Source organism: Odocoileus virginianus, chromosome 1 (assembly GCF_023699985.2).
Source record: "Odocoileus virginianus isolate 20LAN1187 ecotype Illinois chromosome 1, Ovbor_1.2, whole genome shotgun sequence".
In the NCBI taxonomy this organism is placed as follows: Eukaryota; Metazoa; Chordata; class Mammalia; order Artiodactyla; family Cervidae; genus Odocoileus; species Odocoileus virginianus.
Genome location: NC_069674.1, coordinates 104,072,750 through 104,097,412, shown reverse-complemented (window position 1 = coordinate 104,097,412; position 24,663 = coordinate 104,072,750). Strand labels below are relative to the sequence as shown.

The 24,663-nt window shown below is 41.0% G+C and overlaps 1 long non-coding RNA gene across 1 annotated transcript in view; it reads right to left on the bottom strand.

Moving 5' to 3' along the window:
* LOC139036536 (uncharacterized) overlaps nucleotides 1-24,021 on the bottom strand; it is a 31,931-nt gene extending 7,910 nt beyond the window's left edge. The window contains exons 1-3 of the long non-coding RNA XR_011489301.1: nucleotides 23,611-24,021; nucleotides 19,711-19,804; nucleotides 17,626-17,749 (exon numbers count right to left, since the gene is read on the bottom strand). This is a non-coding gene — a long non-coding RNA (uncharacterized lncRNA). The remainder of the gene's footprint in view (nucleotides 1-17,625; nucleotides 17,750-19,710; nucleotides 19,805-23,610) is intronic.
* Nucleotides 24,022-24,663: the final 642 nt, after the last annotated feature.

Below are 24,663 nucleotides of genomic sequence, written 5' to 3'. Positions count from 1 at the left end.
AGCGAAGGGGACAACAGAGGATGAGATGGTTGGAAGGCATCACCAACTCAATGGATGTGAGTCTGAGCAAGCTCCAGGAGTTGGTGATGGACAGGGAAGCCTGGCGTGCTACAGTCCATGGGGTCAGAAAGAGTTGGACATGAATGAGCAACTGAAATGAACTGAACTGATACTTCAAAGAATAAAAGTAAGAAAGTGGAAAGACAAGCAACAAAATAGGAAAAAATATGTGCAAATCATATATATAGTAATGGACTTGTGTCCAGAATATATATAGGACCCTTACAACTCAGTAATAAAAAGACAGATAACCCAATTAAAAATGGGCAAAGGATTAGAACAGATATTTTTCCAAAGACGATACACAAATGATTGATAAGCACACTAAAAGATTGTCAACATCATTAACTATTAGGAAAATGTAATTGAAAACCACAAGAGTTACGACTTCATACCGCACCACACATATGAACAGCTATAATCTGAAGGAAAGAAGAGTAAATACTGATGAGGATTTGGAGACATGGAACCCTACTACACTGCTGGTGGGAGGGAGACATGGTAGAAAACAGCCTGACGGCGCCTTAAAATATTAAATACAAAATCACCGTATGACTTTCCAGATATTCAAGAAAAATAAAAATACATACTCATACAAAAAAACTATACATGTTGAGCACATGCATAGCAGCATTAATCATAATAGCCAAAAAGTAGAAACAACTCATATGACTGTTCAACTGTTGAACAAAAAACAATATAATAAAATATACAGGGGGAGGAGCCAAGATGGCGGAGGAATAGGGCGGGGAGACCACTTTCTCCCCTGCAAATTCATCGAAAGAACATTTGAATGCTGAGCAAATTTCACAAAACAACTTCTGATCGCTAGCAGAGGACATCAGGCGCCCAGAAAAGCAGCCCATTGTCTTCAAAGGGAGGTAGGACAAAATATAAAAGCTAAAAAGGGAGTCAAAAGAGCTACGGACGGAGACCCGTCCCGGGAAGGGAGTCTTAATAGAGGAAGTTTCCAATCACCAGGAAACCCTCGCACTGGCGGGACTGGGGGAAGTTTTCGGCAATCTAACTGGGAGGAAAAATTAAACAAGGCCCACAGATTACGTGCCTAAAAGCAACTCCCAGCAGAAAGTACCCCAGACGCCCGTACCCGCCAGCAACAAGCGGGGCAGAACGGAGAGGAGCGGGCGGCATTGCTTAGGGTGAGGTGCGGCCCGAAAACCCTGAGAGCAATCGGAGGGAGCTTTTTTAAACTGTGGGATAGCAAGGGTCAAAATTAATTGGCCAGAACACACTGCCGGCGGTTCGCAAAACAAAGGGACTGGGAAACTCCAGAGAAGAGCCGGCCCGTCCCCGCTGGAGGTAGGAGGCAGCGGGGAGGGGAAAAGGGCAAACTCAGCCCCTGAGAAGCCACCCCCTCCCACACTGCAAACAGGCCCCCGGTTCCTATCTAAAGACTTCCTGAGACCCGACTGGCAGCGCGCGCTGGGGCCGCGGAGGGAAAAGGCACGCCACACCTGGGGAGATTGCGCCCAAGCCTCTGGCTGCCTGGGCCGCTCGCCGAGGAGGGAAAGGGCGTGGTGCACCCGGCAGAGTGCGCCCAAGCCTCTGGCTGCCTGAACCGCTCAGGCCGGGGAAGGCACAAAACGCAGGAGCAACCGAATCTGCGCTTTTGTGGAGTACCCGAAAATTGGAACCGCACTCAACGCAGGGCCCGCTACATATAGAGCAGCCGGGAGCCTGAGCAGTGTAGACGGCGAAAGCACTGACACCCGTGAGTGGGGCAAACCCAGTGTGGCCGGAACACGGTGAGTGCTATCCACACAGAGCGGTATCTGTCTGCAGCGCCCCACCCTCCCTGCAGCAGGACTGAACTGAACTAGAGAACCTAAATAAGAGATCACCTCCGCCCGCCTGTGTCAGGGCGGAAATTAGACACCGAAGAGACGGCAAGTAGAAGCCAAATAAACAAAGGGAACCGCTTCAGAAAGGACCGGTGCAACAGATTAAAATCCCTGAAGGTAACACCGACTACACCGGAAGGGGCCTACAGATATCGAGAAGTGTAAGCTGGAAAGAGGAGCTATCTGAAATTGAACTGAACCTACGCTGACTGCAACAACTCCAGAGAAATTCCTAGATATATATGTATATATATTTTTTTAATTAAAAAAATTTTTTTCTTTCCTTTTTTATTTTTAATTTTTTCTCTTTTATTTTCTTTTAAAATTCCCTATTACTCCCCCATTACTCCTCAACTTTCATTTTCATATATTTTTACGATTTTTTTAATTAGGGAAAAAAATTTTTTTTTCTTTTTCTTGTTTTTCTCTCCTATTTCCTTTTAAGTCCTCTAATACTCCTCTATTATTCCTTAATTTTCATTTTCATTTCACTATAACCTTGCCAAAAAAAAGAGAGAGAGAGAGAGAGAGAAACCCTATTTTTAAACCGAACTTCATATACAGTTCTAAATTTTTTTTTGTTTTTGTTTTTGTTTTTAAATATTGTATTTCAAAGAGTCTAACCTCTACACTAGATTTTTAATCTTTGTTTTTCAGTAGTATGTGATATAAATTTTGGTCATTTAAGAATCCAGTATTCAGTTCCCATTTCTATTCAGGAGTGTGGTGATTACTCTCCCACTTTTGACTCTCTTGTTTTCTATCTCAGAATACCTCTATTTCCTCCTTTCCCCTTCTCTTCCCAATCCAACTCTGTGACTCTTTGTGGGTGTCTGGGCTACGGAGAACACTTTGGGAACAGATAACTGCGTAGATCTGTCTCTCTCCTCTTGAGTCCCCTTTTTCTCCTCCTGCTCACCTCTATCTCCTTCCTCCCTCTCCTATTCTTCATGTAACTCTGTGAACCTCCCTGGTTGTCTCTCACGGTGGAGAATCTTTTCACCATTAACCTAGAAGTTTTATTATCAGTGCTGTATAGTTGGAGAAGTCTTGAGACTATTGGAAGAATAAAACTGAAATCCAGAGGCAGGAGACTTAAGCCCAAATCCTGAGAAAACCAGAAAACTCCTGACCACATGAAACGTTAAGTAATAAGAGACCATCCAAAAGCTTCCATACCTACACCAAAACCAACCACCACCCAAGAGCCAATAAGCTCCAGTACAAGACATACCACGCAAATTCTTTAGCAACGCAGGAACACAGACCTGAGTGTCAACATACAGGCTGTCCAAAGTCACACCTAACACATAGACCCATTGCAAAACTCATTACTGGACACTCCATTGCACTCCAGAGAGAAGAAATCCAATTCCACGCACCAGAACGCTGACACAAGCTTCCCTAACCAGGAAACCTTGACAAACCAATCGTCCAACCCCACCCACTGGGTGAAACCTCCACAATAAAAAGGAACCTCAGACCACAAGAACACAGAGAGCCCACTCCAGACACAGCAATCTAAACAAGATGAAAAGGCAGAGAAACACCCAACAGCTAAAGGAACATGAAAAAAGCCCACCAAGTCAAACAAAAGAGGAGGAAATAGGGAATCTACCTGAAAAAGAATTTAGAATAATGATAATAAAAATGATCCAAAATCTTGAAAACAAAATGGAGTTACAAATAAATAGCCTGGAGACAAAGATTAAGAAGATGCAAGAAATGTTTAACAAGGACCTAGAAGAAATTTTAAAAAGTCAATTAAAAATTAATAATGAAATAAATGAGATCAAAAACACTCTGGAGGGAACCATGAGTAGAATAACAGAGACAGAAGATAGGATAAGTGAGTTAGAAGATAAAATGGTGGAAATAAATGAAGCAGAGAGGAAAACAGAAAAAAGAATCAAAAGAAATGAGGACAACCTCAGGGACCTCTGGGACAATGTGAAATGCCCCAACATTCGAATCATAGGAGTCCCAGAAGAAGAAGACAAAAAGAAAGGCCATGAGAAGATACTCGAGGAGATAATAGCTGAAAACTTCCCTAAAATGGGGAAGGAAATAGCCACCCAAGTCCAAGAAACCCAGAGAGTCCCAAACAGGATAAACCCAAGGCGAAACACCCCAAGACACATATTAATCAAATTAACAAAGATCAAACACAAAAAACAAATATTAAAAGCAGCAAGGGAGAAACAACAAATAACACACAAAGGGATTCCCATAAGGATAACAGCTGATCTATCAATAGAAACCCTTCAGGCCAGAAGGGAATGGCAGGACATACTTAAAGTAATGAAAGAGAATAACCTACAACCTAGATTACTCTACCCAGCAAGGATCTCATTCAGATATGAAGGAGAACTCAAAAGCTTTACAGACAAGCAAAAGCTGAGAGAATCCAGCACCACCAAACCAGCTCTTCAACAAATACTAAAGGATCTTCTCTAGACAGGAAACACAGAAAGGTGGTATAAACATGAACCCCAAACAACAAAATAAATGGCAACGGGACCATACCTATCAATAATTACCTTAAATGTAAATGGGTTGAATGCCCCAACCAAAAGACAAAGGCTGGCTGAATGGATACAAAAGCAAGACCCCTATATATGCTGTCTACAAGAGACCCACCTCAAAGCAAGGGACACATACAGACTAAAAGTGAAGGGCTGGAAAAAAATATTCCACGCAAACGGAGACCAAAAGAAAGCAGGAGTCGCAATACTCATATCAGATAAAATAGACTTTCAAGTAAAGGCTGTGAAAAGAGACGAAGATGGACACTACATAATGATCAAAGGATCAATCCAAGAAGAAGATATAACAATTATATATGCACCCAACATAGGAGCACTGCAATATGTAAGGCAAACACTAACGAGTATGAAAGAGGAAATTGATAGTAACACAATAATAGTAGGAGACTTTAATACCCCACTCACAACTATGGATAGATCAACTAAACAGAAAATGAACAAGGAAACACAAACTTTAATGGACACAATGGACCAGCTAGACCTAATTGACATCTATAGGACGTTTCACCCCAAAACAATCAACTTCACCTTTTTCTCAAGTGCACACGGAACCTTCTCCAGAATAGATCACATCCTGGGCCATAAATCTAGTCTTGGTAAATTCAAAAAGATTGAAATCATTCCAGTCATCTTTTCTGACCACAGTGCAGTAAGATTAGATCTCAATTACAGGAAAAAAATTATTAAAAATTCAAACATATGGAGGCTAAACAACACGCTTCTGAATAACCAACAAATCATAGAAGAAATCAAAAAAGAAATCAAAATATGCATAGAAATGAATGAAAATGAAAACACAACAACCCAAAACCTATGGGACACTGTAAAAGCAGTGCTAAGGGGAAGATTCATAGCATTACAGGCCTACCTCAAGAAACAAGAAAAAAGTCAAATAAATAACCTAACTCTACACCTAAAGCAACTAGAGGAGGAAGAAATGAAGAACCCCAGGGTTAGTAGAAGGAAAGAAATCTTAAAAATTAGGGCAGAAATAAATGCAAATGAAACTAAAGAGATCATAGCAAAAATTAACAAATCTAAAAGCTGGTTTTTTTAAAAAATAAACAAAATTGACAAACCATTAGCAAGACTCATTAAGAAACAAAGGGAGAAGAACCAAATTAACAAAATTAGAAACGAAAATGGAGAGATCACAACAGACAACACTGAAATACAAAGGATCATAAGAGACTACTACCAGCAGCTCTATGCCAATAAAATGGACAACTTGGAAGAAATGGACAAGTTCTTAGAGAAGTATAACTTTCCAAAACTGAACCAGGAAGAAATAGAAGATCTTAACAAAACCATCACAAGCAAGGAAATCGAAACTGTAATCAGAAATCTTCCAGCAAACAAAAGCCCAGGACCAGATGGCTTCACAGCTGAATTCTACCAAAAATTTAGAGAAGAGCTAACACCTATCTTACTCAAACTCTTCCAGAAAATTGCAGAAGAAGGTAAACTTCCAAACTCATTCTATGAGGCCACCATCACCCTAATTCCAAAACCAGACAAAGATGCCACAAAAAAAGAAAACTACAGGCCAATATCACTGATGAACATAGATGCAAAAATCCTTAACAAAATTCTAGCAAACAGAATCCAACAACATATTAAAAAAAATCATACATCATGACCAAGTGGGCTTTATCTCAGGAATGCAAGGATTCTTTAATATCCGCAAATCAATCAATGTAATAAACCACATTAACAAATTGAAAGATAAAAACCATATGATTATCTCAATAGATGCAGAAAAAGCCTTTGACAAAATTCAACATCCATTTATGATTAAAACTCTCCAGAAAGCAGGAATAGAAGGAACATACCTCAACATAATAAAAGCTATATATGACAAACCCACAGCAAGCATCACCCTCAATGGTGAAAAATTGAAAGCATTTCCCCTGAAATCAGGAACAAGACAAGGGTGCCCACTCTCACCACTACTATTCAACATAGGTTTTGGAAGTTTTGGCCACAGCAATCAGAGCGGAAAAAGAAGTAAAAGGAATCCAGATAGGAAAAGAAGAAGTAAAACTCTCTCTGTTTGCAGATGACATGATCCTCTACATAGAAAACCCTAAAGACTCTACCAGAAAATTACTAGAGCTAATCAACGAATACAGTAAAGTTGCAGGATATAAAATTAACACACAGAAATCTCTTGCATTCCTATACACTAACAATGAGAAAACAGAAAGAGAAATTAAGGAAACAATACCATTCACCATTGCAACAAAAAGAATAAAATACTTAGGAGTATATCTACCTAAAGAAACAAAAGACCTATACATAGAAAACTATAAAACACTGATGAAAGAAATCAAAGAGGACACAAACAGATGGAGAAATATACCGTGTTCATGGATTGGAAGAATCAATATTGTCAAAATGGCTATACTACCCAAAGCAATCTATAGATTCAATGCAATCCCTATCAAACTACCAACGGTATTTTTCACAGAACTAGAACAAATAATTTCACAATTTGTATGGAAATACAAAAAACCTCGAATAGCCAAAGTAATCCTGAGAAAGAAGAATGGAACTGGAGGAATCAACCTGCCTGACTTCAGACTCTACTACAAAGCCACAGTCATCAAGACAGTATGGTACTGGCACAAAGACAGAAATATAGATCAATGGAACAGAATAGAAAGCCCAGAGATAAGTCCACGAACCTATGGTCACCTTATCTTCGACAAAGGAGGCAAGGATATACAATGGAAAAAAGATAACCTCTTTAACAAGTGGTGCTGGGAAAACTGGTCAACCACCTGTAAAAGAATGAAACTAGAACACTTTCTAACACCATACACAAAAATAAACTCAAAATGGATTAAAGATCTAAATGTAAGACCAGAAACTATAAGACTCCTAGAGGAGAACATAGGCAAAACACTCTCCGACATAAATCACAGCAGGATCCTCTATGACCCACATCCCAGAATTTCAGAAATAAAAGCAAAAATAAACAAATGGGACCTAATGAAACTTAAAAGCTTTTGCACAACAAAGCAAACTATAAGCAAGGTGAAAAGACAGCCCTCAGATTGGGAGAAAATAATAGCAAATGAAGCAACAGACAAAGGATTAATCTCAAAAATATACAAACAACTCCTCCAGCTCAACTCCAGAAAAATAAGTGACCCAATCAAAAAATGGGCCAAAGAACTAAACAGACATTTCTCCAAGGAAGACATACAGATGGCTAACAAACACATGAAAAGATGCTCAACATCACTCATTATCAGAGAAATGCAAATCAAAACCACAATGAGGTACCATTACACGCCAGTCAGGATGGCTGCTATCCAAAAGTCTACAAGCAATAAATGCTGGAGAGGGTGTGGAGAAAAGGGAACCCTCTTACACTGTTGGTGGGAATGCAAATTAGTACAGCCACTATGGAAAACAGTGTGGAGATTTCTTAAAAAGCTGGAAATAGAACTGCCATATGACCCAGCAATCCCACTTCTGGGCATACACACCAAGGAAACCAGATCTGAAAGAGCCACATGCACCCCAATGTTCATCGCAGCACTGTTTATAATAGCCAGGGCATGGAAGCAACCCAGATGCCCATCAGCAGATGAATGGATGAGGAAGCTGTGGTACATATACACCATGGAATACTACTCAGCCATTAAAAAGAATTCATTTGAATCAGTTCTAATGAGATGGATGAAACTGGAGCCCATTATACAGAGCGAAGTAAGCCAGAAAGATAAAGACCATTACAGTATACTAACACATATATATGGACTTTAGAAAGATGGTAACGATAACCCTATATGCAAAACAGAAAAAGAGACTCAGATGTATGGAACAGACTTGTGGACTCTGGGAGAAGGAGAGGGTGGGATGTTTCAGGAGAACAGCATTGAAACATGTATATCTAGGGTGAAACGGATAACCAGCTCAGGTTGGGTACGTGAGACAAGTTCTCGGGCCTGGTGCACTGGGAAGACCCAGAGGGATCGGGTGGAGAGGGAGGTGGGAGGGGGGACTGGGATGGGGAATACATGTAAATCCATGGCTAATTCATATCAATGTATAACAAAAACTACTGTAATGATGTAAAGTAATTAGCCTCCAACTAATAAAAATTTAAAAAAAAATAATAAAAAAATAAATAAAATATATAGTAGAAAAAAAAAATAAAAAAATAAAACATGCTAAATCAAAAAAAAAAAAAAAAAGAATGAAACTAGAACACTTTCTAACACCATACACAAAAACAAACTCAAAATGGATTAAAGATCTAAATGTAAGACCAGAAACTATAAAACTCCTAGAGGAGAACATAGGCAAAACACTCTCTGACATAAATCACAGCAGGATCCTCTATGACCCACATCCCAGAATTTTAGAAATAAAAGCAAAAATAAACAAATGGGACCTAATGAAACTTAAAAGCTTTTGCACAACAAAGGAAACTATAAGCAAGGTGAAAAGACAGCCCTCAGATTGGGAGAAAATAATAGCAAATGAAGCAACAGACAAAGGATTAATCTCAAAAATATACAAGCAACTCCTCCAGCTCAACTCCAGAAAAATAAATGACCCAATCAAAAAATGGGCCAAAGAACTAAACAGACATTTCTCCAAGGAAGACATACAGATGGCTAACAAACACATAAAAAGATGCTCAACATCACTCATTATTAGAGAAATGCAAATCAAAACCACAATGAGGTACCATTATACGCCAGTCAGGATGGCTGCTATCCAAAAGTCTACAAGCAATAAATGCTGGAGAGGGTGTGGAGAAAAGGGAACCCTCTTACACTGTTGGTGGGAATGCAAATTAGTACAGCCACTATGGAAAACAGTGTGGAGATTTCTTAAAAAGCTGGAAATAGAACTGCCATATGACCCAGCAATCCGACTTCTGGGCATACACACCGAGGAAACCAGATCTGAAAGAGACACGTGCACCCCAATGTTCATCACAGCACTGTTTATAATAGCCAGGACATGGAAGCAACCTAGATGCCCATCAGCAGACGAATGGATGAGGAAGCTGTGGTACATATACACCATGGAATATTACTCAGCCATTAAAAATAATTCATTTGAATCAGTTCTAATGAGATCGATGAAACTGGAGCCTATTATACAGAGCAAAGTAAGCCAGAAAGATAAAGACCATTACAGTATACTAACACATATATATGGAATTTAGAAAGATGGTAACGATAACCCTATATGCAAAACAGAAAAAGAGACTCAGATGTATAGAACAGACTTGTGGACTCTGGGAGAAGGCGAGGGTGGGATGTTTCAAGAGAACAGCATCGAAACATGTATATTATATAGGGTGAAACAGATCACCAGCCCAGGTTGGGTGCATGAGACAAGTGCTCGGGCCTGGTGCACTGGGAAGACCCAGAGGGATCGGGTGGAGAGGGAGGTGGGAGGGGGCACCGGGATAGGGAATACATGTAAATCCATGGCTAATTCATTTCAATGTATGACAAAAACCACTGCAATGATGTAAAGTAATTAGCCTCCAACTAATAAAAATAAATGGAAAAAAAAAATTAAAATATACAATGGAATAGTAACTATCTGCAATAAAATGAAGTGAAATACTGAAATCTGCTACAACATGAATGAATCTTCAGGACATTATGCTACATGAAAGAAACACTGCCAAAACCCCACAAGTTTCATAATTTCATTTCTATAAATGTCCAGAACAGTCAGTTCTGTAGAGACAGAAAATTGATTAGCAGATGCCTAAGCCAAGAGTAGGGAAAATGGGGAGAAAATGGGTGAGTTTTAATGGATACAAGTTTTGTTTTTTTGTTTTTGAGTGATTCAACATTTTCTACAGTTGATTGTGGTGATGGTTTCACAATTCTGTAAGTACACTAAAAACTATTGAATTTTAAGCTTTACATGGGTCATTTTATGGTATATGAATTAAATCTCTATAAGGCTATTTTTTAATGTAATCCTCATCAAAATCCCAGCAAACTTTTTTATAGAAATAAATAAGCTGATTTTTAAATATATATGGAAATTCACAGATGTACTAAAATAATTTTGAAAAAAAAATTTGAAGGACATATAGTACCTGATTTCAAGACATTTGCTCTAAAGCTATAGAATATTGGTCTAAGGATAGTCCTAAACACCATTGAAATAAAAGAGAACAAAACCAGATCTACATGATATTATTAGATCAACTGGTTTTCAACAAAGGTGTCAACTGTGTTTAATGGGCATAGGTTGGTATTTTCAACAAATGGTATTAGAACAGCTAGACAACCAAATGTAAGATAAACCTCAACACTTACATCATATACAAAAACTAACTCAAAAATGGGTCATACACCCAAACAAAAGTTAAAACTATAAAACTTCTAAAAGAAACTGCAGTAGGTAATTGTAATGATCTTCAGTTACACAAATATTTCATTGTTACAGAAAAATACAAAAGGCACAAACAAGATATACAGAGAGCCGAAAGGCACATGAAAAGATGTTCAGCATCACTAACTATTAGAGAAATGCAAATGAAAACTACAATGAGACATCATCTCACAATGGTCAGAATGGCTACCATCAAAAAATCTACAAACAGTAAATCCTGGAAAGGGCGTGGAGGAAAGGGAACCCTCCCACACCATTGGTGGGAAAATAAATAGGTGCAGTCACTGTGGAAAATAGGATGGAGGTTCCTTGAAAAACTAAAAATAGAGCTACCATATGATAGCAATCCCACTCCTGGGCATATACACCCAGAGAAAACCAGAATTCAAAAAGATCACGTACCCAGTGTCCACAGCAGCACCATTTACAATAGCCAAGACAAGGAAGCAACCTAAATGTCCATCAACCAATGAATGGATACAGGTGGATGGATAAAGAAGACGTGGTACATATATACAGTGGAATAATACTCAGCCATAAAAGTGAATGGAACAATGCCATTTACAGCAATGTGAGTGGGCCTAGAAATTGTGATACTGAATGAAGTAAGTAAGACAGAGAAATACAAATACCATATAGTGTCACTCATATGTGGAGTTTTAAAAAAGGATACAAATGAACTTATTTACAAAACATAAGTAGACCCATAGACATAGAAAATGAACTTATAGTTACCAAAGGGGAGGGGAAGAGAGGGATAAATCAGGAGTTTGGGATTAAAATATACACATAACTGCATATAAAGTAGACAATCAACAAGAACCTACTACAGTTCCTACATTAGAACTATATTCAGTATCTTGTAATAACCTATAAGGGAAGAAAATGTTAAAAAAAAAAAAAGGAATACAGACATTTATATATAAATATATATAACTGAATCACTTTACTGTATAATTGAAACTAACAAACCATTGTAAATCAACTATACCTAAATTTAAAAAAATATTTTTTTCAAGCATAAACCAAAACAGAAAAAAGTGGTAAACTGAATTTCATCAAAATGAAAAAAAAGGTCACAGACTGGCAGTAATAGTCATAACACATGTTTCTGATAAAAGATTTACAAACAAAGTAAGTGAAGAATTCTAAAAATGCAGTAAAACCAAAAATTACAAAATAACTGCTAAAAGATTTGAACAGGGAACTTCCCTGGCGATCCAGTGGTTGAAGAATCCACACCTCCACTGCAGGGGGCACAGGTTCACTCAGTGGTCCAGGAACTAGGATCCCACATGCCACGCAGTGCAGTTCCCCACAATCACCAAAAAAAAGATTTGAACAAAGCATTTGTACACAGAAAGTCAAACAGCCAATAAAGATATGGAAAGATGCTCAACATCATTTATGATTAAGGAAATGCAAACTAAAAGTATAATCAGATCACACTCAATAAAAAACATGCATGGCTTTTATGCAAAAATATTATGAAGCTATAAAGTAAGTTAAATGATGTGTCATTTAACCATGGGACTTGATGCAACTCCAGTCAAAATGCCAATAGGGTTTTTTCATTGCTCTTGACAATGAATTTATAAATTTAAATGGAAAAGCAGACTTCCCTCAAGGAGCAGAGCAAGATATGTCAGACATCAGATGTCAGACATTATCATAAAAAAGACGCTGAGGAATAGTTCAGGGATGGCCTGCTGGACAAAACAGACATTGGAAAAAGGGCACACAAGAGGCTTGACTCATAGACCCTCGGGACTGCAGATCGGACAAGGTGGGCGATTTCCTTAAAGAGTGAAACTACAGCAATCACTCATCAAATGGAAAAAATCTAAAGTGGATCACTATGACACCATTCAAAGACATAAAGCCCAGATGGATGAGAGATTTACACATCTCTCACACTTTTGGAAGATAATGAAGATAATGTAGGAAGTTTTCTTTATGGTGGTTTAGTTGCTAAATCGTGTCCGACTCTTGCAACCCGGTGGACTGTAGCCCACCAGGCTCCTCTGTCCATGGGATTTCCCAGGCAAGAATACTGGAGTGGGTTGCCATTTTCTTCTCCAAGGAAGTTATCTTTATTAACTAAAGCAATAAACATGTTCTAAATATAAACCAAGTTTTATGGAGAGAGAAACTTACAAATAAAAAATAGCAGAACACACCTGAGTCCCCCAGTTCTTGAATGCCACAGAGAGGAAGCTCACTGGGCCTGGAGGGGGCTCCTGGGAGGAGACCCTGCCCACACACAGCCCAACCGGAGGATAGACCAGGGCCTCTGGGTGACTGCAGGTCAGAGAGGGGGGCTCCGTGCCCAGGGGAACATCCCTCACACATGCTGAGCCAGTGCTTCACTGAAACACAGGAAATTCAGGGCCTGAAAACAAACCCAGGAGCCCGCAAAACTGTCTTTCCTTGTGGCTTGTTGGAGAGAACACTGCAGAGAAAGAGGAAGGGCGTAAGGACAAGGACTAAGCTGGAATTAGGGCTGGGAAAGCCTGAGAGAGAGAGGAGGTTCATCGCACAGTGGGCAGACCCCCCAACTGGGCAGGAAAGGAAGCGCCTTCGCTCTATGGACACATCTGTGTCACCGCGGAGAGATGCTGACAGCTCCCCGTCTGTGATCACCCTAACGGTGACCCCTCTTCTCCAAGACCAGGAGGGGAGGGAGATGGGCAAGAGCCTGGACCAGGAACCCGCAGGCTCCCTGCTCTGGTGTAACAGGTGTAGCCAGAGAATCCACGCCGCTCACTCGGAGGCCACAAGGCTCCATCCCAGGAGGAACCTGGACCACAGGGAGCAGCCTGCCTCCAGAGGCTGGGGGGCGGGGACAGAGTGAAGGAAAGGAGGCTCCCAGGAGTAGGACAGGATATGGGAAAGGGCCACCTTAATCCTGCCTTGGACTTGAGTCTTACCCCGTCAGAGGAGTCGCTGATGAGACTAGGATCAAATTCTTAGCTGCTTTGGCTGGAAAAAGATGATTCAACTCATGGCAAAGGGGCTGGACCCTGTGATCAGGAAAACTATACACTAGAGACGCAAGAGCTTGGAAGGCACTCTAAAGGGCATCCAAAGAGGGAAAAGCCAACGGAGCAGAAGCCAAGAGGCAGGCGGCAGCAGCCAGGGAGCAAGTGAGGTGCACAGCAGGAGGCCGTCCTGGAAGGGAGGTGGAGACAGCGAGATGGCTCTCAGGGATCTGGGTGTGTTCAAGGAAGAAGAAAAATTAAAATATTGAAGATAAGTAAGTGAGAAGCACAGGGGATTGTCAGGAACAGTTAGATGAAAACCCTTCAAGGGGCTGGCACTGAAAGATGTCTCAGCCAAGGAAGAGAATGAAGGATATCCTGGCCTGGGGAGCAGCTCCTGCAGATCCTGATAGTGAAAGGATGCAGGGGGCAGATTCAGAGACTGTGTTCATGTCATGAAGCATTTTCAATTGTTTTTATGCTATCAGCTTGACTTTAAAGAATGAGGAGCAATTCTTTATACTGCATGGCAATACCCACTTAATCTGTGGAGTCATGTTTCATGATTCCAGCTCTGAGATCCTCTTTTAAGCACTGAGCATTGGCTCCATAATAAAACCAGGAATCTGAAAGTGGATTTTCGTAATCATAACCTAGATCAGATGAAATTTGGGATTTTTGCCCAAAGTGAACTTTCCCCAGGGAATTACAAATGTCACAGAAATTCACAAACTGGCTAACTGTGATGTTTAAATGGAAACAGTGACAGATTCTATTTTCTTGGGCTCCAAAATCACTGTGGACAGTGACTGCAATCATGAAATTAAAAGACACTTGCTCCTTGGAAGAAAAGCAATGGCAAACCTATAGAGTGTATTAAAAGGCAGAGACATTACTTTGCCTACAAAGGTCCATAGAGTCAAAGCTATGGTTTTTCCAGTAGTCATGTATGGATGTGAAAGTTGGACCATAAAAAAGACTGAGCACCAAAGAATTGAGGCCTTTGAGCTGTGGGACTGGAGAAGACTCTAAAAAGACCCTTGGACAGAAAAGAGATCAAACTAGTCAATCCTAAAGGAAATCAACCCTGAATATTCATTAGAAGGACTAGTGCTGAAGCTGAAGCTCCAATACTTTGGCCACCTGATGCTGACTCATCGGAAAAGACCTTGATGCTGGGAAAGACTGAGGGCAGGAGGAGAAGGGGGCAACAGAGGATAAGAAGGCTGGATAGCATCATCGACTCAATGAACATGAATTTGAGCAAACTGTTGGAGATGGTGAAAGACAAGGGAGCCTGGCATGCTGCAGTCCATGGGATCACAAAGAGTCAGACATGACTTAACAGCTAAACTGAACTGATCCTACAGCAGATGAAATGTGGGATTCCTGCCCAAAGTGAACTTTCCCCAGGGATCACAAAGGGCACAGAAATCAACAAACTGGTTAACCGTGATTTTAAATAGACTTAAACTTTGGCTTTCAGATATTCATAATCTGAGACAATTCTCAAAAAGTGATCAGAAGTGAATTTTTAACTATGGTTTGGGGAGTCCACTGAATTCCTCCTGGACCACCATGAAAACAGTGAGCGCCCCTGAGTGGAGGAGGCAGGTCCGAGGACAGAGCCCAGCTCCGGGAGGGACTTCTTTCCTGCTCATCAGCGTCCAAGGCTCTGAAATGGACTGTGGTTTTCAGGATGTGGGGAGAGGCCTCCACAGGCTGTGTGACCATCTGGTGTCAGCAAGTGGAGTGAGGGTGCAGAGTGGTCTGGGGGACAAGAGCAGAGCTATTCTCTGAGTGGAGACTCCAGTGTCGGTGTGATTGCTGGAGCCAGAGCCATAAGGACGGGTGAGTGCCAACTCCCACCGCAGGAAGGCTACCCCGCCAGCACTTCAGCACTCACAACATGGAAGGAGGGGAGTGAGAAGCAAATGCAGAGACGGTAAGTAAATTGCTCAGAAGCACACAACGAAGAAGAGATGGGGTAGATACGGTTTGGGTGCAAAGCCCCACTTTTCCCCCTTCAAGGACACACAAATTTCCCACTCTGAGTGATGAAGAGATAAAAGAGAGACCTGATATGGGAACGCTGATCAGCCTCAAATGCTTCTCATTTTCCCAGAAAGGCACTTTCTTTCCCACACATACAAAAAGGCCACCATGTATTTCAGGGTTATCACTTTACACTTTACTCTCAAATTATTTTCTTAATATCATATGTTTATAATACCTCTCTCAAAAAAAATGTAAGCACCCACCATTTAAAAATATCGTACCAGATGTGTCCAAAATTACCTAGAAGCTTTGCATTCTCTTCTTGTAATTTACAGTTGAAAGTTAAAGATCACTTATGTTAGCAGGCCTTACACTTCAATGTCATAGACGGGTCAACAGCAGGAAGGATGGAGGAAGCAAAGACAGATTATTCACATGTGAAAAATTCAAATCATCTGATGACTCAGCTGCTTCCTTTCATGTCTAAGTCCACTGAGAAGTTTCCAGAGCCTTCAGGGAGCTCTAAGTTAAAAACCTTCTGTGCTTTAACTCTTCTCACGTAAAATACCTCCCATCGCTTCTCTTTTTAGTCTTTGGTGCCAGACTGCTGCCACAGGCAAACACAGGCCTGGCTCAGCATCCAGAGTCACGATGGCTATTGTCACCTGGTCCAGGTGAACGGCCAAGTGTATCTCAGCGGCAAATAGACGCTGGTCCAAAATAGCACAGTAGGAAACTCCAACAAATACTTGTTGTCGAGCATTTGGTGCCAAAAATGCATAGTTGGCCAAGAGGGTAATTTTGAGGTCAGAGTTTTAACCTACAGAAAACAAACTATGACAAGCAAATGGCATCTGCTAATCAGCAATCACTTTGTGACTCTTGGAACAGCTATGGAAAGACCTGTTACTGGAAACGAACCATTACTGGAGGTTGTTTGCATGTGAATCTGAACATCATAAAGCTGATTTTCTGGTGACTAAATTCTGTGTTTCTCCAGATCTGAAAGAGACGCGTGTACCCCAGTGTTCATCGCAGCACTGTTTATAATAGCCAGGACATGGAAGCAACCTAGATGCCCAGCAGACGAATGGATAAGAAAGCTGTGGCACATATACACGATGGAATATTACTCGGCCATTAAAAAGAATTCATTTGAATCAGTTCTAATGAGGTGGATGAAACTGGAGCCCATTATACAGAGTGATGTAAGCCAGAAAGAAAAACGCCAATACAGTATACTAACAAATATATATGGAATTTAGAAAGATGGTAATGATAACCCTATATGCAAGACAGAAAAAGAGACACAGATGTATAGAACAGACTTATGGACTCTATGGGAGAAGGCGAGGGTGGGATGTTTCGAGAGAACAGCATCAAAACATGTATATTATCAAGTGTGAAACAGATCACCAGTCCAGGTTGGATGCATGAGACAAGTGCTCGGGGCTGGTGCACTGGGATGACCCAGAGGGATGGGATGGGGAGGGAGGTGGGAGCGGGGTTCAGGATGGGGAACACATGTAAATCCATGGCTGATTCATGTCAATGTATGGCAAAAACCACTACAATATTGTAAAGTAATTAGCCTCTAACTAATAAAAATAATTGGGAAGAAAAAAAATAAAATAAAATGAGAAAAAAAATTAAAAAAATAAGTAAATAAATAAATTCTGTGTTTCTTATGATGGCTGGCCCATCCCAAATTATTGAGGCTGAGCTAAAAGCCTCATGTCAGTTCTATACAGGAGCTTCCCATGAAAAGGATGTCTGTGTTTCTCTTACCGAAAATGCTGTTCCATAGCCCCTTCATAGCTTGTGTTCCTGCACCTCGACCCGGTGTTGCAAAGAAGGCCCTGGACAAAGGGGAAAACGCCCCGGCTGGGCAGATCCCGAGGTTGCAAATAGCCTGGATGTGGACACAAGGCAGAAATGAGTCCATACAGCTGGTCCCAGAAATGGAATACCTAGTGAGTTCAGTAATATGTAATATCATGTTATTACATTATTAGTCCTGTTGTTAGTTTAAAAAATACCTCAGCAGCCCAACAGAAAAAAGAAAGGACAGAAAACTTTCACATTAACACCTTTCCTCCAGGGCCTGCCCACAGGCGGCAAGGCAGGACGGCTCTGCCTGGCCATACGCACAACTGCGTGAGAGTCCTCCTCCTGCTCAGCGGGTGTCAATAGTTCTGTCATCAACCTCACTTCCAGACACTGTGAATAGGCTGTCGGTTGGGAGAATCGAAGCAAACACCTCCTTTCGTCTCATGTAAAAGCCGACTTAAGTGTGGTTACTAAAGGTCATTTAATGCGAAGATGTTTAGAAAAACTGGATAGGATCCAAGGTCTTTGAGGACAAATGGTACAATAAACCACTTTCTGGAGAAAGGAGAACCCTCTGACTCGGTCAGTGGGAGTGTAAGTCGGTGCAGCCGCCATGGAGAGCAGAGTGGAGGCTCCTCAGAAAACTAAAAATAGAATTACCGTATGACTCAGCGGTGCCATGCTTAGACGTGTGTGTGCGTGCACACTGTCGTGTCTCGTGTCTGACTTCACAACCCATGGACTGCAGCCCACCAGGCTCCTCTGTGCGTGGCCTTCTCCAGGCAAGAACACTGGAGTGGGCTGCCATGCTCTTCCACAGGGGACCTTCCCGACCCAGGGATCAAACCTGCATCTCTTAGGCCCCTGCATTGCAGGCAGGTCCCTTACCACTAGTGTCTCCTGGGAAGCCCACCCCTCAGCACCCTTTGGGAAGTCACCATCTTCCACAACCTTGAAAGCATTTATGGATCTGAACCTGTTTGTTCCTCCAGCCACATGTCTGCTTCTCACTCATATAAGCTCCTTTTATTCCAGTCTTCCCCATGCTATCTGCTCTGCCCAGAGCTGTCCTCCCCTGAACCCTTTCGTCTGACAAAGATTCTCACATCTGCTAACTCCTCAGAACCCCTTCTTCAGAATGGAGTGGCCACTTCTCCTCTGCGCTCCTGGTGCCCTGCATGGAGTCCCAACATGACACTATCCCACTGCATTATCATAGTCTGGCCCTACAGTAAGTGCTGGAAGGACAGGGAAAATACTGCGTCCACTTCATCCTCAGCAAAGCTTGGACACAAGGGCACTCAAAACATTATTTGCCAAATGAATAAATACATTAATTTACTATTGTGAATAGTGACATATTATTTTAGATAAAAGTCACCCCTTAATAATTTCTAATCATATAACATTTTTGGAATTAACCACATTATCCATATTTCAAGTGAGCATAAGCATGACAGAAAAAAAACAGGCAATCATTTCTCAAGGAGTGATGCTGTTGAGGTTTAAACCAGATAAACTAAATGGTCTTTCTGATAAAACACCTGGAGCAGAGGAAGTTATTAATAATGATTTCTAAATGCTTCACCACCATCATTGTCATCACCATCATCACCACCACCATCATCTTCATCACCATCATCTTCATCATTACCATCACCCTCATCCCCACCACCATCATCATCCCACCACCATCACCACCATCATGTTAGTAAAATGAAATGCATCTCCCCCACATTTACCTCTTCCCCTACTCTTTCTATGTTTATAATGACATATACATATATCCTGAATTGAGACAGCTCAATTTAAGGACTAAATCTATCTGTTAGATTGGGCAAATGTGAATATCATTCTTAAGAGAAAAAATCTAAATAGATGCCTACTGGCATATATCCCAGAAATAGAGGTATAAACAAGAGAACCCTATCCATTCATTTCACTCAGGATTCAGAAGTTATAAAGAACAGCAGCAAAAAAAGGATGCTGCATTTTCTTCTCTAGATGTTGGTGATCAAAAAGTATAATAAAAATGAAACTCACAATTGTCTCTGTGTCTGGGAGGTTCTTGAAAACGAAGCACTGTCAGAATCATGAACAGGATACAAGGCCAGAAGAATTCTGCCAGGGAGAGTACCTGGAAAGTTGTCCGAAAAATTAGTGTCTAAACGAATCACAAAGCATTATGAGATCTCCACCTGTTGAAGGAGGGTTCATGGGCCAGACCATGCGTCCTTTAAAGGAAGTCACTGTCATCCCTCCGTGTGTCCCTAATAATCATTTGAGACGGGCCCCACAGAGGCGTGTCCACTGCATCCAGATCCACAACTCTCAGCTGCTTGTGCTTCTCCTACCAGACCTGGCTTCTGCTCTTCCCCTTGTTCTCCACATTTTTATTACTGAAGAGCTTATGACACTAAAGAAATTAAACAAACAATTTCATCCATATTTCTCACACCCCAACAAATTCACTATTTTTATTTTTCTCCTTTCTTTAACATGTCTGACTTTTCCATCCAAGTAGATATTTTTCCAGAGTTGGTGGTGGCAGACACTTGGTTTCATTGTATGAATATTTTCAAGTGTTGCCACACACTGTTTTTAACTATCATCTTACTGGTTATGTAACATTCTTACAAATGAATGTATCATAATTTACATCTTTTGTCAATAAATTTTTTTGTAAAAGTAATTTTCTTTAAAATTACTCTCTTGAGATTGGAACAAACTCTGAAAAGTCAGATTATTGGAGTCAAATCTCTTGACACAGATTGCAAAAGAGCCATTCATACAGATCACAGTAATTTGTATAATCCTGAATTTTCAAAATCAAAAGAAAAGGCACTGACATTGATAGGTGGAATTTAATTAATTAAGAAGGAAACACTCAAGGAATAGCCTAATGAAAAATTAATAGAAAACCCTCAATTATCACAAGATTATGTTTATTGCCAACAGTCTGCACGTGGTTTCAGGTGCATAATGCTCTGTTGGCTTCCACTCGGTTGATAAAAACAAAAGCTTATAGCCAGACACAGACCAAGCAAGGCATTCAATAATGGCACAGACAAAAACCTCAGAATCTGCAGGTTAGGAAGTTAAGGATGCTGTCAACATGAAAAAGCATGTCTTGTTCTTTCAGACTCCAAAATCATGATGAACTAAAGTGAACTTCCTGTCACTTTACTGCATTAGTCTTTGAGCTACCAAGGCCCTACATGGTCCCAGCCTTTCCCCAGGAGGTCAGCAAACAGCAAACAGACCTGTTTCCCAGCAAACAGACCTGTGTGACCAGGTGAGCACATGTGGTCTGAAACCATAAAGACAAAACTCAGGTGGGACAGAACGTTTCCATCCCTGGTGTAATTAAAGAAGAAAAGAAAGCACCCTCTTGAAAATGAGTCATGAGGAAGTATTTCTCATGCCAGAAACTGTATCCTTATGGAAAGTTCTCTGAGAAAGTGCTGAAAACCAACACCACCCACCCTGATAATAAAGAAATGTTCAAGGGAGGGCACCCTCTGGCTCATTTCAGTTCAGTCACTCAATTGTGTCCGACTCCTTGCAACCACATGGACTGCAGCACGCCAGGCCTCCCTGTCCATCACCAACTCCCAGAGTTTACTCAAACTCATGTCCATTGAGTCAGTGATGCCATCCAACCATCTCATCCTCTGTCATCCCCTTCTCCTCCCACATTCAATCTTTTCCAGCATCAGGGTCTTTTCAAATGAGTCAGCTCTTCGCATCAGGTGGCCAAAGGATTGGATTTTCAGCTTCAGTATCAGTCCATCCAATGAATATTCAGGACTGATCTCCTTTAGGATGGACTGGTTGGATCTCCTTGCAGTCCAAGGGACTCTCAAGAGTCTTCTCCAACACCACAGTTCAAAAGCATCAATTCTTTGGTGCTCAGCTTTCTTTATAATTCAACTCTCACATCCATACACGACTACTGGAAAAACCATAGTCTTGACTAGATGGACCTTTGTTGGCAAAATAATATCTCTGCTTTTTAATATGCTATCTAGTTTGGCCATAACTTTGATCCCTCTGGCTTAAAGGATAGTAATTAAACCAAATTAATTGATTTAAATACCAAAGGTCAAACACTGCAGAAGAACTTAAGTCACCTGTTCATTCTCTGTAACAAATGAGTCATTTCTTGAAGTACAGGGGTGGTGGGATGTCTGTAATTAATTCTGGCTAAATATAAATGTCAAGATTGAAAATATACCTCAGATTAAACAATAACTTGACCTCATTAGGAAGAATAAATACATAATTAGTTGAGGAGGTTGAAAAAAATGTTAGTAATAAAATCTTTATTATTAATAAATAACAAAGTTAATAATAACATTTTAAATAACAATGACATTTATTATAATACTTAAAACAATTATTTTGTTATTAACTTTTTTATATTATAATTTAAATAATACTTAAATTATAAAATGTTAAAAATAAAATAATAAAATTTTTACCAGCTGAGCCACCAGGGAAGCCCCTAATAATATAAGAGAGCCCTTTTTTTAAGACAAGCAAACATAAAGAAAACTGAAAATGGCTCATAGAGTCAAGACTCATATAGACCCTTTTATTTCAACATTTATTTATCTGGTTGCACCAGGTCTCACTTGCGCACGTAGCATCCTTGGTCTTCACTGTGGCATGTGAACTGTTAGCTGTGACTTATGGGGTCTAGTTCCCTGACCAGGGATGGAACCTGGGCCCCTTGCGTTGGGAGCACAGAATTTTAGCCACTGGACCACGAGGGAAGTCCCACCCTTTTGATATTATAAATTCACAAATAGATGCATGGTTAGGGTATTCAAAAAGTACAGAAAGAATACAACCATTCTCCCAAAAGATTTATACAGTTTTCTTAGCTCATTTTTTATAAACATAAATAAAAGTAACGAGTATTTTTAGGAACAATTTTTTTGGATCAGTACTTGTAGATCAACTCCATTGTTTTTAAAGACGACATAAGAAGATATGGTCAATTTTAATTTCTTTAACCAATCACCCAGTTATAGAATTTGCAGTTTTCTGTTTGGCACCAGTGCTATCGGGAGCTTTCTGTACATTTGGCTGACTTTTGTAAGTATAATTTTGAGGTAGCACTGTTAAGGAAGATTTTTGAGTCAAAGTATGTATGATTTTTTAATTTAGATTTTAATGGGTAGATATAACCAAATGCCATCAATAAAAATATTTTCTCCAACTGTTTATTAGACTTTTTACTGTCTAAATCTTTTTTGAAATATTTATTTATTTGGATCTTAGTTGTGGCTCAAGGGCTCAGTAGTTCCAGCACCAGGGCTTAGTAACTCTGCAGCATGTGGGATCTTAGTTCCCCAACCAGGAATTGAACCTGCATCCCCTGCATTGCAAGGCAGATTCTGAACCACTGGACCACCAGGGAAGTCCCTTGTCTAAATCTTTTAAGCAGTCAGTTTATCAATCTTTTTATTTTTAGTATCTAGATTTTTTTCTCTACACATAAAAACTGCCATAATTTAAAGGATCTTGTCAAGGCCAAATTAAAATAGGCAATGGCAACTGTGAAATTATGAATATTTGTCATCCCAGTCATAAAATCAATGGTAAATCACGAGTTTCAAATGAGAATAATATTTTTAAAAAAATAAAACTCAGCCGCTCTCTCCTTGTGAGATGGCCCACACTCTGTGGGGTGTGTTTCTCTCTAAACAAAGCCACTTCTTATCTACCAATAAATAAATAAAACACTTAGAATTGAAAAGTTTCTCTGAAGATCTTGAAGGAAAAGTAAAACTCCAATTAAACATAAAATTATAGTAACTCAGTTTTTTTTTATTTACAAGCCAATCAGTGAGCCTCTGAGAAGCAACGGTAGGGCAAATCTCCCACTGGTCTGAATGTGAACTTCCTTGGTTCAAAAGAAAACTATGGACGCACCCAGGTGTGCTGCGTGGTTGTCCCTTGGAGTGGGTGAATCACCTCCTTTCACGGGGCTCTCTTTCCGCAGGGGCATAGAGGCAGTCTCCTCTTTCTCCTCATACTTATGTCTCGTGTTTTTCTTCTCATGTGCTGTTATTTCCTCGACTCTTGCTCTCTGGTTAAGTTTTGTGCTTCCGCAGATCTCCCACACCACAGGCCCCCTAGGCACAGCTTCTTAGCGGCAGGAAGGGGTCCCAGAGCCGTGCTGGAGGCAGCCAGAAGGGGATACTGCCAGAGGCTCTGCTCTCGAGAAAGGCAACCTTCTGGAAGTCCCACTAGTGCTCACAAAACGGACCGCTCTTCCAAACAACCGCAAAGGCCCCTCTTCCTGCCATGAGTGCCAGCAGAGAGGCTCCCCCCGGAAGTGCACGAATGCCTGTTCTGTGGCCCAAATTCCACATCCCACAGTGACGGTTATGGACGGTCTGCCCTCAGTCCCCTCAGAACCACGGCATGTGGGGCGAGCCCTTAGCACACACACACACGGATGTATCTTAAAGGAGCCCTGGGCGAAAGGGCATACTGAAATCTCACGGACTTGTCCTTTCCCCAGACACCACAAGAGAGAGAGAGAGATGAACACAAACACAGCTGGAGGAGATGGGAAGGGGGGTCACCTGCCTGACGGGGGGTCACCCACCGGGGCTCCGTCCCAACGCGGCCCAGAGTCCTCAGAGCCAGTGACTCTCCCCACCACCCGCGTCTGTGGAGTCGGAGGCCCTGAAGAAATCCCCTTTCCCCTTGCTTCCGGCCTGGGAGTGAGGGAACTGCTGCCGGGGATACTCAGAAAGCGAACAGGGAGCTAACTGCTGCAGACGCGCCCTAGGCTAAGCACAAAAGTGAGGAAAGAAGCCACAGTCGGAGAATAACCTCCCTAAGTGGGTAGGTGAGTGCGCTATAAAGCCTCTAACAAGGCTTGAAGGAGGGCTTCCCTGGTGGCTCAGGTGATAAAGAATCTGCCTGCAGTGCAGGAGACCCACGTTTGACCCTTGGGTCTAGAAGACCCCCTGG